Source organism: Cygnus olor, chromosome 4 (assembly GCF_009769625.2).
Source record: "Cygnus olor isolate bCygOlo1 chromosome 4, bCygOlo1.pri.v2, whole genome shotgun sequence".
NCBI classification, from domain to species: domain Eukaryota; kingdom Metazoa; phylum Chordata; class Aves; order Anseriformes; family Anatidae; genus Cygnus; species Cygnus olor.
In genome coordinates, this window is record NC_049172.1 from 45137690 (window position 1) to 45150690 (window position 13001).

Here is a 13001-nt window from a genome sequence, read left to right on the forward strand (position 1 = left end):
AGACTTCCAGTGTTTGGTTTTTGCAGTCGTTGATTTTCTTCAACTTTGTTTTATTGCTTGTAAATTTTTTGGTTTTTTTGGTTGTTTTTTTTTTTGAAGAATAAGTTGGAAAAAAGCAGATGTTCTTTATCTGGATGGATAACTTCCAATCCAACCGACTTCTGTAGTTTGAATTAAGATTTGTATCTTAGCAGGGAAGATAACTACATAGTTATCTTCTCTGGGGGTCCACAGGGAAATGGGTATATTACTTATAGTTCTGCAGATAGCAGTCTCACCATTTGTCTGCTAGACAGCAATTTGGGTTTCATTCCAGTTCTTGAGGGGAATGTGCAGACTTGGCTTGCTGCCCCCTGCATTTTCTCCTAGATGAAACTCCTGCTGTTGCTTCCCCACTCCTTCACCTTACCAGACAGCCTTAGCTATTTAGTCCCCTTTACCCCTCTTCTGTGCCCACATGGTTCTGCTGTCACGTTGGCTCCTCATTTGCATGTCTTTCAGTCTGCTTCCAGTCACTTATGCTTCCCATACATGGCTTCTCTGTCTCCTGTACAGTGTTTGGACGAGCGATCAAGTTGCTTAAATCAAAATCTCTTCTGCATATGTAAATTAGCAGTATGTACAAACATTTGGCCAAGTTCAGGAGGATTTTTCCATTGTTGGCAAAAATAAATGTACGCAGTGACCCCCTGGTTCTGAAGAGTTAGTGTTCTCAAGCTGTTGGAAAGGTCAGCAGAATTCATTAATCTGTAAAGAGCAGTATTTTTTCCCTAGCTTCTTTATCGGAAGAGGCTAAAAAACTTAAGTCTGAAAAATGTCTCACAAAATTGGCTAAAATCCAGTGTGGAAAATTTCAGTCTAAACAGTTGTAGCTTGGTAAGGTTTTAAAGAACTGAAGAGATGGTGTTACAGTAGGAAGTGCTGGGGAGTCTTAGCTGAGGCAGTTTTTCCAAGGCTTGCCTATGACATGTCTTCATTGCTGCTGCCAAAATAAGATCTTACCCTTAAGATCTTCTTAAAAAAAAAAAAAAAAAGGTCTTCCATATGGGATTTATAACCACTTCAATTCTGAAAAGCTACTTAATTTGAAGGAACTGGTCTTTTTATGGCGGTAAAATAATTCAAGTGCTTATTTGTGTTTCTGAATTTCCTACTATGGTGCTTTCTGCCTGGGACTAGTGACTGCAAGGCACGGGAAGATTTTCCCTTCAGGATGTCTATCCTATCTTGTGGATGCCTTTAAGTGCCTTTTAACAAGGCCAGCAGGTGATGCTCATCACATGTTACAGGGCTCTGTACAGTGGGAATCTGTCTAATCTCTTGATAAACAGCATGTTATATATAGTAACATCGTGATTTTTTCTTGCCTTTTAATGAATAATATCAATTCATTCATCTTAGTTGCAGCTTGAGCTGCAGACATGCCTCCATTGCTAGTATACAGAGCACTAGCACCAGTGAGTTTCAAATCTGTTCCTTTCCAAAGGATGAAAAAAAAGAATGGCTACAAGGGTTTAGTGGACCGTGGCTGTGAAATGCCCACAAATGCTTTGTGCAGCTGGAAATCTGATTAGGAACAGCTGAGAAAGAACACATCTTAATTGAACTGTAAGGACTTTAGCAAACCCACACACTATACAAAATCCATTATGATGCACGTCTTTCTGCGTTAGTAAAGCTGTATTTGAAAAGTCACGGGCTTCCATGGTCATTCAAGTGACTGACAGTCTTACGAGTATTCCATAAACATTAACTCTTACTTGACTGGCATTTTGCTCTCATCACCGCTTATAGTTGAGGATGAATTTGAAATAGTTCATAGATATATTTGCATGTTCAGTGGTTTGTTGCCATAGAATGTATTGACTCTCTTTCTATGCCATTACTGTATTAGGTCAGTGAGAAACAACGGGAAGAAACTTACCGTGCTTCCAGATAATGTGAGGATACGCGCGGTCTTCAGTTGTCTTGTTCTTCCTTTCTCCGATCCTGAGTGTGGGTTTTGATTTACTGAGGGCTGTTGTTTGCTTGTTTACTTATTTTCTTTCTTAATTGAACACATTCACTGTTTTGGTGGATGACTTGTAAGCAGTGGTGTTACGTGTTGGTACACGTTGGTGGGTTGTGCACTTGGGTTAGAATCTTCCTGCTGGCTTTACATTGTAACCAACAGAGGGATTGTTGAACTGTTCTTGCCTGTGCAGGCAGCAGGAGGGAATGCCTGAGAGATTCTTCACTTACAGTAAATGACACAAGGGTATAGGAAAAAGGTAACTGGGTATCCTACAGGTGTATGTGTAGTCAAGGTTATAGTCATCACTTTGAGTCAACTGGAAGTTGATCTTTGAGGATTTGTTTCTTTTGATACAAGGGGTGGAGTTAAAAGATCCTGGGATCTTTTCCAAATACAAGGTTTAATTAAGTTCAGTAGTATTTCTCAGAAATATTCCTTCCAGTCTGGAGGTCCAGCCTTGGCAAAGATAATTCAGCGTTTCAGCATGTCTGAAAGGTAGATTTAAGTTTTTCAGTCACTGGGTTCTTTTGGGGAAAGTGGAGCATCTACACATACGGATGGTGTTCTGTCTCCAAAAGTCATTTGGGAATACTATCATACAATGGGAATAAGTTGGTTTTTTTTTCTTCCCAAAATAGGAGACAAGAAATACACAGACTTGAACAGGGGCATTTTTGGAAGATGTGTGCAAAAGATATCCATGTGTCCAGTAAAGAATGGGATACAAGCTACCCCTGTGGGAGAAAATAAGAACACAAAGGAAAATCAACACAGTGCTAGGTAAGGGTGTTAAATGAAAACAACCCATGCATGCCTTTGAATCAGTGCAGTGTTTCAGGAAAAAAATATAGGATTTGTTCCTTCAAAGAGAAGGAATCTTGAAAAATTACAGAAATGTAATGGAATGAGAAGATAAAGTTGTTGTGGCTTTATATGCTGCTAAAAAAGCCCCATGCAATTGAGACTCTGTGGAGTAGTGGTGTGTCCGAGAAGTTCCATAATACCTAGAAGTTTGGAAATCCTGGTAGAGAGGACACAAGACCAACATAAGTGAATACAAAGAAAGGCATAAAAATACACCAGTAGGCTGCAATATCAGTCCTCAGATCAAGGGAGGAAAGCTGAATTCCTCAACAATTGATAGTTGAGAGTAAGGAAAGATCTAGTACAGCTAAGTAAGATGCCAGATTGCAGGTGCTCACGTGTAACCTGGTACAACTGCACCATGAGAACATTCTCATTTACAGCAGCCATTTATGGAAAACTTAAATAGATGTCATACTGGCCTTGCTGAAGAAAAGCTCAAGACGGTGGGTTTGTGTCAGTGGTGGTAAATCACAAGTGAGGAAATCATTTAAGACACAAGTAGAGACTGTTCAGTAGAGATCACTGACTGCTTGTGGTTTGATGTCCTAAGAACAGCCAGGTTAGTAAACGCTAGCACATGGACCACTGAGCTTCGGAAGAGCAGAGCAAGTGAAATTCAGAGAGAATTCAGAAAGGCCCTCGAGTTGAAAGAGAGGCAATCTCCATGGAGGGCACACAGTCTCTCATAGATTACAAATGACAAAAAGCCTTCCACAGCCAATCTAGAAAAACTGTAGACTAGCAAACCTTACATGCATGCTGTATGTCATTAGAAACTAAGGTTGTTAGAACATTCATGCCTCCTCAACCCTGGCCGGTGTCTTAACAGCTCTAGATGTTTCTGAATCTTTATCTATACTAAGTCTTCATTATTATTTCTCAAAAATAACAGTTCATTTCACTCCCCTGATTTGGATGATCTATGAAAAGTATTTGTTTGTTGTAGATTTTGACAATACAGTATCATTGTTTGACAGAACTTATTTTAGTCCACCGGTGCTTTAGCAACAGTCTATAAAAATAAACCAGCTCTCACAGTTATCATTATGGACAAAGCTCTACGTGAATTTGTTTTGGAGATGTGCGAATGTTTCCAGAGCCTGAATAAACCATGTGATCTTGGTTTAACATTTAATACCGCCTGCTTAAAAAGTTCGTTAAAAGAGTATTTCAAGTTTTAAAATCAAATATAAACAACTCCAAAAATATATGTAGTTTTAAATACTAAAATATCTAGAGTGACTTTCTTTTTTGTTCCTTAGTAGTTTTGTGTTGTCACTCTCTACAATGTTATTTCTTATTTATTTGTTATTTCTTCATAGAAATAGTCAGTGGTGGGAAATTATTATTTCACATTTCTCCTCAGTAGATTAACAAGTTAAAAGATAAAACTGGAATGGAATTACTTCTCAGAAATTCTGGTGTTCATGAGCTGAAAGCCATTTAACCATTTCAGAAGAATACTGAGATATGACGGTGGCCAGTGCAGCTGAGCTGCTTGGAAAGCCATGTGTTTTTGTTTTTTTTTACAGGGATGATAGTGCATTTCTAGGTAGAGCTGTGTCAGTACTGTAAGGTTAGCAGAAACTACAAACTGAGTGAGGTGAATAACTAGCAGGTGATGCAATGTTACAAAATCTCGCTTCTGTTTCAAGAACAAAGTAACAGAGTGTGAATTTTCATTTAGACCCCAAGACTGTTCAGTGGGTTTGAGACAAGTCATTCAAACGTTGAGTAAATTTGAAGAATTCAGGGAAATCCCTACGCTCTTGTGATCTACTGTGGGATCGGTGGGGACTCAGATTCTGTAGTTCGTATTCGGTGGCCAGTAAGAATGGCAAGCAGGCTGTACTTTTAGTTGGAAACACATTTTATATAGGCACATGTATTTATTAATGGTTCTGTACTTGTGCAGAGCTTTGGTTTGAGGGGACTGAGGAACAATTAGATTGCAGGCAGTACAAATGATTTAATGGAAATACATTACTGATTCTTCCTTTCCATTAGGATGCGTTAAAAGCACAGATTGCAGAACAGTAAGTGCTCACTGATACCATCTACCACCGTAAAAGCCATCACTTTATTTACCCTTTGATTTTTAGTTAGTTACTTGCAGGAGGACGTTCCCCAGTACTATGTGAAGACTAGCTAATTTAAGGGCTTTTGATGAGGGATTCTATCAAAAGACTTTTAAAAAGCAAAGAACAAATACATTATATCAACTAGGTCACGCTTGCTTGCATGCTGGCTGACTCTTGACAGAACTCAGTAGATTGTGTCATTACGTCCCTCTACAAGAGCCACATCAACTCTTCCTCTACGTCCTGTTCATTGGCGTGTCTTTTATGTTCTCCTCCATTGTAATATCTACCAATTTGCTTTCTGTGGAAGTAAGACTTGCTGGTCTGTAGTTCTAGGATCGTCCAGAAGTTCTTTGTAAAGTTTCGTCTTATATTGGTGCCTTCTTTACTTTTGGGCGCTGAAGCTCATGTAAGTAATTGGTTTTATGCAGTTCAGCAATTCTGCACTGTGAGTCTTTTTAGATAAGAATTCCATGATTAGGCAGTAAAATTGTCCTTACTACTAGAAAGATTTTTTTAAATAGCAAAAGATGATAGTAAAAAAAAAAAAAAAACTTTCTGAAGGAAAGGCTCTGAAAGAGCTGGGCATTTGTTTTGCTCTGCTGTCTCTTTTGAAATATCTCATCGTTTTCAGTGTTGGCTTGTAAATCTGTAATCCTCATATGGGACTTGACATAACTGAGATTTCACTTCATATCCACCACTAGTGGAAATGAAATGTCAGGGCTTATTGAGTGTTTCATGACCTTTTTCCTTTGTGTAAACTACATATGACTCTTTATATTGAAATTATTCAAAATTGTTATGTGTTTGTAGACAATACTGGACTTTTCCTCTCCATTGTGGGTAACAAAGCCTTCCTCCTCTCAAATGAGTACTCCACAGCAGAAGAGCAGCAGTTGACCAGTGAAGAGATAATTGTTTGCTATCTCTGAATAGTAACTAGGGCATACTGCATTGCATGCTGTGCAGTTCTCTAGATTGTCAAAGATCCAGCAGTGTCTGACTCTTGTCAATGTGTTTTGGGCATACTTTCAAAGTAATCTGTGCCTGTTGTCATGTTCTTCTAAAACATGGTGAGTGTGTGATGTAACTTAATAGTTAAGACGTGGTCTGACTATGTTGAAATGCTTCTTCACCCTTCAGGAATAGGGAGCTATTGAGCAGTCTGTACAGCAGAGTTCATTGCCTCTGTTTAAACTTCCAGAGATGGAAGTCAGTGGACCAGAAAGAAAGCACGTGCACCAGTACTGCCTTGTAGATTCCAACTAGGCCAGTTAGCTTAGAGATAGGGCCATGCTACAGGACATTCCAGCCACGTTCTTAGGACTGCCTTGGTATTTTTACAACTAATCCATTGTTGAGCTATTTGGAACAATCAATCCATGTAGAAACTGTCCAGGTAGCATAAGCTTGTATCCTGAACTGATTACTGTATATCTGCTCTGTTAAATGTGAGCCTAAACATTACTATTTCCTCCATTTTTCAGATGTTAAAACATGTTAACAGGGATGCTTTGGAACACCTTCAATTGAGAGGAAACTGTGAAACTCTGGTCTTGTGGTCCTGAGTCCGCCTGGAATCTGGAAAAGAGTTGTTGAGCCTTGTTGCTCTTTCAGTGCTTCTTTTTTTTTCCCTTCCTCCTACTGACTAGCTCCAGGTTAATGTTGTGGTTTTTTGTATAGCACTCTGGGGTGCCTGACTATCCCATGCATGGTATAGAGAGCCCAGAACTTGTATGCATCTCCAGGTGCCTTACCTCAACAGCTTTATATCACTCGGGAGGCCAGTGCCTGTGAGCTAGGTTTTGCAGTGCCTAATTTAGAGATGCATAAATCCTCTGTTAGATAAGGCTTTCTGTATGGAGTATGCCCAGCGCTAGTCTGCATTTGGTAGTAAAGCATTTGGAATTGGATTGTTTCCCAAGACTTCATCTTCTAGGAGAAAGTTTTTGTTAGCCTATTGGGCTGTCACTACACGGTGTAACAAGAATGTAGAGCCAAAGTTAGCAAAGGTTTTGGCAGCATAGCTTTTCCTAATTCAAGTAAATTTCCTTATTTTTTCCCATTTTTGTTTTTAGTGTACACTTTAAAATACTCTTCATACTTCTGTAGTGTGTTGTTCCATGTATCGCTGTTGTTACAGTAAGGACTTACTGTCCCCATCTCTTTCAGAATTGACTTGGAAAATTGACATTCATATATACCTTATTCATATTTTAATCAGAATCCCTGATTAATTTGCGCAGTCTTGAAAGGTTAGACTGGGAAAAGTGCGTTTCTAAAGATTTAGGTTACGATGATGTAATTAGTTTCTGATAAGTCGGAAGCCATCTATTCTCCAGAATGGTCATGGCAGAAGAAAAACCAGACTAAGCACCAGTAAATACCGAGGGGAAAGAGGGAATTAAAAAATAATAATCATAGCCACTTATTTGTTTCACCAACAAATTACACTTGTAAAAAATTACTTTGGCTGTTGCTAGATACATCTGTAACTCAAAATAGCGCTTCGAATGCCACTTGACATTCTGTGGGTGCATTTTCCTCTACAGGCTGCATGTTGCTCTCCTGAAATGGTGTTTGTCTCGTCTTATGCGCTGGCCAAAGTCGACCATAGCAACAGCAGCAAATTAAACATTGTAAGACTGCGAGCTCTAACATTAAGCCTGCAGGGATGTTACTCAGTTACCTTGGAAACTTCACAGAGTCAGCACGCCCTGGTATTTAGTTAGTTCAGGATGAAAAGCTTTATTTTGCTTTTTAAACTGAAGCTATCCTTGCATGTTCAGTTTATGCATATTTTATTTATCTGTCCAGTAGTACAGAATCATAGTCTGAATGGAACAATGTAATGTATGTAATTTCAAAGGGGAAAGAAGTTTTTATTAAACTGAATAGGAAGCTGATGTTGTTTGATCTTATTTATTTGTATTATTTTAATGTTTAGATTTATCCTAGTATCAAAGTGTTATTTGGATGTATGGACGTGCTGCATCTCAAGTGAAGGTCAGCAGCATGAGGCTATATCTAGGGCCTAATCATAATAGCAGGCTCTAATGCTGTCCTGTAGGAAAATAGGGGAGACTAAGCCTTCTACATATGTCCCTTTATTCTGTGAGAAGGGATCCTCCTCTTCTTGTAGGACAGGAAATAAATGTGAAGGAGGGGCTGCTTTTTTGTTTAGTGTTTGACAGAATCGGGTAATCTGTGCCTTGCTAAATAGATGCAGAGATGATCTCCTCAGCCCTAGAGTAACAGGAGCAATAGTACAGGTTTTTGTCCTTCCCAGGACTGCTTAGCTCATAGCTCTCTGCACAGCCCCTTACTTGTGATATTCAGCAGCAGCTTAATCTTCAAATAAAGAGAGGAGTGTAGCTGCATACAAACACTCTTACTGTTGGGAGGTCCTGGAGTCTGCCTGAAGCATCCAGCTATCATAGCAGTGAAAGTATTCATGGAAGGGAGACTCAGCATATAAACACTCCTACCTGATGTTATATTTTAAAATAACAGCTAGTTTTGCTACAGACCTTCAAAGCTAAGCTTCTGTATCATGGAAAGGACTTAAAAAGGATATTAAACTCACCCCAAATATCCTTGCTTCAGAGATTAAGCTATCCTGTGCTGCTTTTTGTTCACATAACAATTCTCCTTATTCTTTCTAAGTATTCCTCTAATAGAGGCAAGTGACCAGCTAGAGTTGGCTTGTGATTGTAGCATGACGCTTCAGGTATTCTCACTTCTTTCTGATTTCAATGGAAGTAAATTAACTAGCCCTAGAGGCATGTTTACTACTTACCTGCTGGCCTTCTTGAACAATGTTAAGCAGAACTATTTTATACATCTTGAATTAAAACACCTGTAAGCTTGGCTTAAAAAGTCACAGCAATAACTTCTAACAAAGAAAGAAACAGCTCCAGGTTTTTGAGAAGGAAAGAAACCCTCCATTCAACAGACCTTTCATGCTGTAAATCTTAAATCAGTAAGATACTTTTCTCTCAAATGCTGACAAAAATTATATGTATACATTGTCTACCTACCTCTGTGTGTGTGTGCATGTGTCTGTACAAAATAACAAAAGAACCCCATCTGTTTGGCCACTGAAGTTGACAGCAGGCCACAATGATCCTGAAATCCATTTAGGTTTTGGTTTTGTTCTTTCTGCAAAGGTTGAATAACACTGGCAATGCTCTCCTGTGGCAGGAATTCATCCAGAATCGTTGCTTAAGAGATTACAACACTATACTTAGATTTATTTACAAACTTAAATATTTGCTCCCTAAACCTAGAGCTGCATGTTCCCTGAGCCCTGTTTGGTGAGTTGCCTGATTGGCTATCCTGAGGATACTCTAGAGCATGTTAGGAACAGTCACAGCTGTGTTTGTGAAAAGTGGTTGTTGGCCACTCTAAAACAGAATTGATCTGCCAGCTTATCCATTATGTTTGCAGGTAATAGATTGTGCCTGTATTTTAAACTGTGGTGTTAGATTTATTGTGTATTTAGCAATCCTGAAAACTTTTGTGTGTGTAAACTAACACTGATGTGACCATACAAAACATGTAGAGACCAGACCTGTCAAGAAGTCAGTAGTAATAGTATTTAGAGCCCAAATTCTGTCTGCTGTTTTGAAGATACTTCAGGGCTTTCCTGCAGTGATCTGCAGAAAAATAAAATGCTTTGCTAATTTCATTTGCTTCTGTAAAATATTACACTATCTTTTTATTTCATTTTCTGCTTGAATGAATGTCAAGCCAGACATATTAAATCAGAATGCCTTCTTATGGAAAATCAAACTCCTGATTTTATTGTGAAACTTCTGTTATCAATAAAGCTAGACTACCTCCTCTTGTAACTATTAACATTTCTGTAGAGAAGGTACCTTAAATTTGTCTTATTTTTGTATGGTTTTACAACTAATGTGACAATGCCAAAAAAAATCTCAGACAACGACTCCAGTGCTGGGCCATCTGTGATACTGATGTGTGGGAAATGGAGCTGTGGATTAGTCCAGGCATGAACCAGTATCCTCACATGTGATTTAACACGTGCATGTCACTCTCAGCAGCACTAAGAAGGGGCTGAGCTGCCCTAGGGTAGCTTTGTCTCCTACTCCTTCCATTGTTCTCACCTTGTGCATGTGCCTCTGCACCAGCTTGTGCTTTTGCTGATGAGTATAGGTGTATCTCTCTGGACTGAGAGATGGTCCTGCTTGAGATCTGATTCTTTAAAGTGTTAACATTTTGAAAGTCTGTTGTTCAGCACAGTTTCTTGATTATCCAATTTCATGCTCCTGCTTATATCATCAGTTAATCCTGGCTGCTGACCTTCACTTGAGATGTAGCGTGTCTGTACATCCAAATAACAGTCACCACTTCAAAGCTGAGAAGTGCTGGAGAGAGCTGACTTGTTAACAGTTGGTATTCCCAACCTGGCATCATGACCAGAAGAAATTGTGTCTCTATTAAGCCTGGATATTAAACTTTTTTTTTCCCTCTTCTGCCACCAGTATGATATGGAAGTTCTAAAGAAGTAAGCTACCTACTTCTGGGCTTTCTTCATGTCAAAATTTTATCAGTATTTCATGTTTCCCCCATACTCAAACTTCTTTAAATCCTTCTAATTTTGATTAGAGCAGCCTGCATTTGCACTCTTCATGCTGCTAGCTCTATTCAGCAAGTTGCAGCGTTCCCCTTAAAAAGGGAATGCTGACTGAATAAATATTTTGTGGATAGTCTGACCTATGATTCACTGATATCAATGACTAGCTTTCTGTTGATTTTGGTACATGCTGGATCTTATCCCCTGTGCAGTGCCAACTTGAAGCTCACCTACCGTGCCCCGGTATTTTTCATGCTACCATGTATGTAGGTGAATGTTTGGCCTGGGTGGGAAGGATTTTTGAACAAGAAGGTTTGAACATACTCTCTGCATTTCACTGCAATCTGTAAAAATCAGGTTAGAGCTAAGAGAGATTGCATTACGGGGTTGATGCTTCAGCCATGCTGCACTATGCAAACAAATAAAATAGATGAAAAAGCACTATTACAGAAAATACTTGAACCTGCTGTGACCTTTGTAGAGGACGCAGTACAGACTGGCTCGAGTCATATCAGCTGAGGAGGCTGATAGTGTTCAACATCCAAAAATCAAGAATCAGCAAAGTCGTTTCAGACTTCAGAGGGAATTGCTTCTGATAAAAGACAGTAGGAACATCACAAAGGGAAATGCTTTCCTGACATTTTAATGTGAACCAGTAAAGCAACTCAAAACCCGGGGATTGTTTGTTAACTGGTTAATCTTTCTCAAAAGCAAACTGTGATGGTATAATAAAAGAGAACAAAACGCTTCAACAATCCTGGAAAACACAGGCAGTTTGGTTCATGACCTAGGGTTGGGTTTTTTTTTTATCATCCCTCCCCCCCACCCCCAAAAAAAAAAAAAGTGTTACATTTCAAAATTCTTTCTGATTATCCTGTGGACTTTTTCTTCATCTCTCTACTGTACAAATGAAGCACAAGATTTGCATGGGGTGGTGGTACTAACCTTGGCCAACAATCATCTCCCCTGATCATTAGAAAGTTGTATTATGTAGCCTCTCTTAAAATGCTCATATAAATATTTTAATAATCAGACTTACATGAATGTCAATGTAAATAATAACTCTAGAAACACTGCCTTTCTGGATTTTGTTGCCCTGCACAGCTTATCTGTGGGATGAATTGTCTGAATTGAGTAACTGGCAGTTGTGTCTTTATTTCTGGTAATCAGTTGTACAAATACAGTGTGTTTAATGTTCGCTGTACTGAAGTATAAAATGTTTTATCTGCTAGCATACTGTAGAGTGTAATTTTAAGGAACTATCATATTATAAGTCATCAAGAGATATGTATCTGTGCAGCTTTCCAAACCTGTGAGACAATCTTCCTTTAGAAACAAATAGCCCTCATCTAAACATGTCAATTAACTAGTCTCCTGAAATCTCAGATATTAAATATGGTTCTTTCATGGGTTATACTTTCAAAATCATTTGTACTGAGATAATTTGCAGTTGAACAGGCAATTTGTCATGTATAGTATACAGTGTAACATTGCATAGAGCAGCTCTCTGTGTAAGCTGGTAAAGTTCTTCAAAAGTATATGGAGAAACTGGTGGCAAATTCCTCATCTTTCGGGGAAGAGGAGGAAGGGATTGTGATGGAGATACTGATGTAATTGAAAATTGCACTCCTGGTACGAGTTTTCGTGTTCCTCTTGGATGTAGCCAGATTTGTAAATTGTGTGGGTCTCATTTCAATACACATTCCTGTTGTTTTAGTGCTGGGGTGTTAAATCCATTAAAATGATGATGGAGTCAAACTCTGGGCAAAAATATTATCCTAATGCAGATTCATCAGGTACTAATAGGGTGTATGTTGTGGGGGGCTAGGAGTCCACGTTGGCTGTGATGCAAACACATTTTGCCTTACATTGTATGTGGAGATTCGACTTGCAGCACAGCTACGAAAGGTTTTCTTGTAGCCCGGTCTATGTATGTGAGTCTGGCAATGAAAACAGATGGTGTATATTTTTCAGTTTGTTCTGTGATAAATAGCTAGTTCTCTTCACTGTTTGCATATGCCACTTTTTCATTCTCCAGACTGTCTTCTGATTTTCTCTTCAGAATGCTTTTCCAGAGATGTGCCATGATGAACTTGAGCTTCAGCGCAGTCCTTGTTCCTACACTTATAATTCCAGCTGTGGCCCTGATCCTGCAATATGAATACAGTGATACTCTACAGGCATCACAGGGAACCCTCAGGAGTGGGTCAGGTCTTCGTTTTTATAGCAAGCAATAGTAATTCAGCTCTCTGAGACTTTAAAACACAGGTTATAGTCCCTTTGGAAATTTTCATGGATGTATTTCATCTTGGAGCGGTGCCACCAATGCCTATCTATTGCTCTGTGATACAGTTCTGACTCCAGAGAGATGTTCTGGCTGAAATATTTCCAAAATAACTCTTGCTATCCCAGCTATATTTGGACTAATAGTGAGATA

General features: G+C 39.0%; 1 pseudogene; it reads left to right on the forward strand.

The window, feature by feature from the left end:
* Positions 1–13001, forward strand: part of LOC121069967 — a 51254-nt pseudogene that overhangs the window by 18257 nt on the left and 19996 nt on the right.